A 6,000-nucleotide genomic window follows, 5' to 3' on the forward strand; every position below is an offset into this window, starting at 1 on the left:
TTTGTTTGTCTGGATGTAGCGTTTTCAGAGGGAGAAATGCTTCGTCAGTCGTGGTCTCACGGCCAATGATGGATGGTCTTTGATCATAATAATTATCAAAAGCTGACCTCACAGCCCATTCTTCACCAGTGGTGCTAGTTTCAGTCATTATGCAAATGTACTGTTTATAAGGTTGGGGAAACCTGCAGTGAGCTGAGACTGAAGAAGTTACTTGGATGAGTGACGAAAAATTTCTCTCTCTCACTGAAAGCGCTACGTCCAGATGAACAGAATCAACTTTTTGAGATTTCTTTACCTGGATGATTGAGCATGCATCAAGATATCAGTTGTATAGAAAAGAGTAAAGTGGAATAACGTGGCTGATTTCACTCTCACATTATAAGTGTTAAGAAGAAAATGATAGGGAAGCCTATCTATAATTCTTACTGTTCTAGTCAATGGCCTTTTGTTTCTGCCAAAGACTCTTGTGAAATATGTCTAATGGATAAATCTTTAGGGTCAGGGTCAGTTAAAGGGGAGGAGTGTGTTTTATTATTTTCTGAACTGTGATGTTTTGTTGTTTAAAAATGTCGTGTGCAAAACACAAATGAAGAAATAGAAAAATGGCCTTTTACCTCACTGGTGCTGGATTTTTCATAACTGATAAACAGCGACACAGTGTGGTTTTAGATCTAGTCTTTTTTTTTGTTCTTCCCATCTCTCCATACCATCCCCCTTTTTTTTCCTGATGGCTGGACAGTGTGTCCTTGGAAGTAAATAAGCAGGGACTTGTTGAGAAATGCAGTATATCCAATGAACACACTGAGATAGATTCTGATGATGACAAACCACTTGTACTCCAATGAAGAACTAACAAAACAAGAGGATGTAGATGCTAATGTCTGTATCAACAACACGTTGTTTTTTAAATTTGTATTTTATTTTTTTCCATCTTTCTGTTTATGAATTTATTGGTAGAACTGAGAAGTGATCTGTCTGATGTTTGTAACTGTTTGTTGTTGTTGTTGTTGTTGTTTTACATGCATTGCAATGGTCTCTTGTTGCTTGGTAAGTAATAGATTTGATTTCTTTGTTGAGTTCAGTCATTATGTAGCATAAGATGATGTGATGGAGGGGAGGAAAGAAATCTACAGGAAATTAGTTCTGATTGTGGTTTTTGTGAGTGGGAGTGAGAGCGAGCTCTCCCTGTCATCTGGTTTACAGCGTCTGAGAAAAAGATTTTCTACACTCGAGTGTCTGAATATTTTATTCCTTTTAAGAAAAAAGTAATAAGAAAAGTTCTTGTATATTTTCATATTGAATGCAAATGAAATCCTGTTGTAAAACAGGTATTTTTCAGATTAGATAAAGAGCTATGGAAAAGTTAGATGTCATCAGGACTTGTGCTAGCACTGCAGGAAGAATAAAACTTCAAAATGCATTTATTTAATTTAAGTAATCTCAGAGAGAAAATGTGTGAATCTTTGATAAACTTACCACAGATAAAATAAAAATAAAATCCACTAAAGGTGCATCTTCCTTCATTGTTGCATTTGACCAATTTTTGACAGGTTCCACTGGCATACAGGGGCCCGTGTGCTGTCGCCTATCACACGCCCTGTATAAATGCGTAATTAAAGGGAACCCCCCTCAGATATTCACTGTTCTTCCTCCAGACAAATTATTTACTGTTATTTCTGTACATATGATAGTGAACTTATCTCTATTTACAAATAAAGATGTGTTTGCATGCAACACACTTCCCCTCCCTCTCCCATAATGATAATGAACAGTTCTCAAACTGAATTCACCTTTATTACTTATGGATCAAGCACTTAAAAGCAGAAGGTAAGAATACTCAGGTAAGTATGAACCCATTTGTATTCATTTTACTTAATTTTTGTGTGGGGCAAAAATTACACAAATAATGCAGTAAAGTCTATTCTCTCCTCCCTGCAAAACAAGCAAGAAGTACAGAAAAAAAAGAGACTGGATTATGCTAAAGATCATATCAGTGAACCGGGAATATGAAACCCTGAGAGAAGTTGCCTAATCACAAGTTTAACTGAAAGAGGCAGCCTTAAGTGTGCTGTGAAAACTCAAACACTAGATACGAGGAACAAAACATAATAACAAAGAAAACATAGCAAAACTGAAAACATTCAGCAGGGGACGCAAGAGTGTCAAAGTAAAACAGGAACCAAGAAACATTCACAAAGACGTAGACTTGACACTGGGACGTGGAGACATAACTGAGTGGGGAGACAGAAGGAACATGGAGACAAGGGTGACTAGACATGAAACGTGGAACTCTGGGAAGGCAAAGGCAAAAACAATAAAGAGAACCAAAACCACGAAGAACAACCAATCCAAGAATAAAACTTAAACTTCAATAAAACCCAGTACCATGACACTCCTACATATTGTGTTCCACACTTCTTACAAGTTATTGAATATACATAGTTCTTAGAATGCTGATTACCCTTACATTGTGAAAGGCAAACACTGTCATTTTAAAAACTGTGCAACTATTTACGGTGCTGAAAAATTTGCCTCTGAGGTCTGGGCCTAGCCTCAGAGAGTGGTCCGATTTTGGCCTTTATAAGATCATCTCTTGGGTTTTTATTTCTCCTAAAGGCTGCAATTAACTTATAATCTCAAAACATTTTGGTGTCCTGAACAAGTTTCTGAAAGTGGTTCCTAACAAACGTGGTAACCACTGGGAGAAGAGGAGAGACATCAATGGGCCTGATCTGTAACAAGGATTTGAAACACTTCCTTAAGGAAAAGCGACAGTACCCTCTTGTGGACAATGCCGAGAATCGAATTTTAGTAGCTTTCCTGAAATCAGTCTGCTGAGTTCAGATCCTGTGAAATCTCAATAATTGGGACGTAATTAGTCCAGCAAATGTATGCTTTGGATGAAAGCTTGTCTTAAACAAGAGGACATGTGTATCTGTTTGCTTGAAAAATACTGTTACATCCAGTCCATGGTTATTCAGAAAATTTGGCCCCTTAAATGTGGTTGTATCCAAGGAATCAATTGAGTTTTTTTTAATAATGGATTTAAGCTTAATTGAGGCATTATGGTTGTTCAGAGTCCTTAAAAACACCTCAAAATCTTGTTCAGAATGTTACCACATTCCCCAAATATCATCAGGAAACCGATAATAATGTAATGTTTTTTTCTCGTATTTTTTTAAGACAGAGGTCTCCCACTCTGCCATGATGTATGGCGTATGCAGGGGCAAACATTTCACCATCACCACCCCTTTTATTTGCAAATAGAAGTCCCTGTTGAATTCACAATCATTTTTCATTAGGATGACTTCCAACAGTTCCAGTAATAATTTGTCTGGTCTTCTCTTGTGAGAATTTCTGAAAAATTCTCCTTACTGCATTTATTCCTTCTTTAATGTCTATATTTGTATAGAGGCTATCAATGTCAATTGTAAACAGAAAGGATTCAATGGGGGCTTCTAGTTATAGAAGAGCCCTGTCCTTGGCTCAATAAATACTTCTTGTGCTTCTTCTGATACAAGTTATTAATTACCTTTTCAACTATTGGTATTGTGTCTAAATAAACTGGTTTCTTGAACTTGAAGTAGTACGTTTTGTCATTCAGCTGCCTGTAGCCTCTCTCCTTCTCTTTGTCCAAAATCACTTCAGCACTCGCCTTGTCTGCTGGTTTTAGAATAATTTGTTTTCCTAGATTTTTTTTAAAGCTTTTGTTTCTGCTGTAGTTAAGTTAGGTTTGATGCAACTTATTCGAAAATAGTTTTGGAAATAATCCCAGTACAGCTCTCACCAGGTGCGGATGCTGACCTATGTGGCGAGACCAGTCAGATTTTAGGGTAAAAGGCTGAAGTTCCGAATCGTTTTTATTCCAATAATATATAGCCAATTTGACCCTTCTATGATATTGTTGGATATCATATTTACATTGGAACCATAGATTTTTATTGTAGCCCTTTGTGGGAATTAAATTGTGACCCCTATTCAGCTGAGGAGTGGAAGGGTGAAATTCTTTAGAAAGGTTTACTACACCATTCACCCCCTCCCACTGCTTCGAGCTTATGGGGATGTTCGATTTACATATTCATTCTAATACTGAAACACAAACATTGCATTTATTTTTTAATCCAATTAATACTGTCTCAGTGCAAAAGTTAAAAGCAGGATATACAGGAATGTGTTCCTCCAAACCTTAAAAGTGTTCTTTGTGGGGAAGGGCATTGGAGAAACTGATGACCGGGATAAAGATTTCAGCTTCCGGAAATCTCTTTTGGGCTGTCTTCAGTGCCCCTTTCAGCTCAGTCACCGGCATTTTTTTATCCTTCTGTGACCTGTTGTTCCGGCCAAAGGATAAGACAAATTTATCCACCATCATGCTGCAGGTTGTTTTCTCCAGCACGGCTTCTGCTTGGCACTATTTTGCTCCTGCAAAGCTGTCAATCTGCACTCCCTTTTTTGCAAAAGGTGGGAGTCTGGCAACATTGGAGTCTCAGATGAAGGTTTTGGTGAGGGCGGTGAAGCAGGAGGAGAATTCTCTGCTGGTTTTGTTTGGAGGCGGGTCTGCACACTGGACCTCAGTATATTTAGGTTTATGGGGGTCAGTCTGTAGTGTGCTACAGTGTGTGGTATGGATACTTTGGTTGTTTTGCCTCCACTGGTTTCTGAGGGGTTGGATTCTGTCTTTGCGAGATCAACCACATTGCTACTCAGCTCCACAAGAGGTTGGGGTGGCTGGGCAGGGGGAGGTGATCCCTCTCGGAAGGGGGCTTCCGCTCCCAGATTGGAGTTCGTTTTAATCCTCTGGTCCCTTGGCACTGATTGGCCGGGGTCAGTCTCCTGTAAGTTAGTAGGAGGGGTGTTCATCAGACTGTTCTCCCTCCCTTCCTCTCTGTCTACAAAGGGTGATGGGATCGGTCATAGTTGAGGGTGTGTTTTTGGATGAAGTACACATTGCAGGTTTGTAATCAAACCTTCATCAGGCTGGCTTGCTTGTTTTCAGTCTGTATACAGGTGCAGATTTGTTGAAGATCACACATGTGTGTTCGATCACATGTCATAATGCTTAGGCTTTTCAGTGTCCACAGCCAATCAGAGAAAATTACAGAATGACTGTAGAAAACATGGCAGATATGTCTCTATCGCCCCCTGGTGTCTGGCAGCAGTATAGGTCATAAACCCCGCCTCCTCCATGTTGGCGGATAGGACTGGGGTCGGTCTAAAATAAATTAATTCTCCTCAGATACATTTTTTCCAAAGATTCTTTCTTTTGTTATCAATAGTTCTCATCACGCTGATTTATGTCCAAGGGGTCTCCTTTCCCATAAGTTTGATTCTAATTCCTACCCCGGTGATGTTAAATTGGGTTGTAACGCCATCATGAGAGCTTTGACTGGCAGCTGCAGTCACGGAGAAACTTGCGTATCTCTGTTCGGGAATAGCAGATAGAGCGTAGGCTCTGAGAGGAGGGCCAGTGTTTATGTTACGAAAACACGACCGACTGTTTTAACCTGACAGCCTGAGGTGTTCTTCAGTAAACTGGACTAATTTCAATTACTGCAGAAAACAGTTTTCTACAGTCATGGAAATTACACGGGTCAAAGATCTTTGTATTAAGAGGGACCTGATTGGTCACTCACCTGCATTCAGGGACCTCATGAACACAAATTTACAATATCAGATGTGATTCAGAAACATAATTGAAAATTGCCCTGACAAATGGCTCTACACAGTCCTATTTACATATGAGCAAGCAAGCAAACAATTTATTTACATAGCACTTTCAGAACAACTCCGAGCTGAAAACAAAGTGCTGTACACTTAACATGCCCCAAAATGATACATTGAATAAAAATAGAAATAAAAAATAAAATTTAAAATGATAATTAGAATAAAATTTAAAACAATAAAATCAGGGTCATACATACGCCAAGAAGTAAAAATGGATTTTAAGAGGTGTTTTAAATCCATTTCCATCCATTTTCTTCCACTTACAACATATTGTACAGG

Source organism: Haplochromis burtoni, unplaced genomic scaffold (genome assembly GCF_018398535.1).
Source record: "Haplochromis burtoni strain Fernald_Lab_line unplaced genomic scaffold, NCSU_Asbu1 Contig_249, whole genome shotgun sequence".
NCBI classification, from domain to species: Eukaryota; Metazoa; Chordata; class Actinopteri; order Cichliformes; family Cichlidae; genus Haplochromis; species Haplochromis burtoni.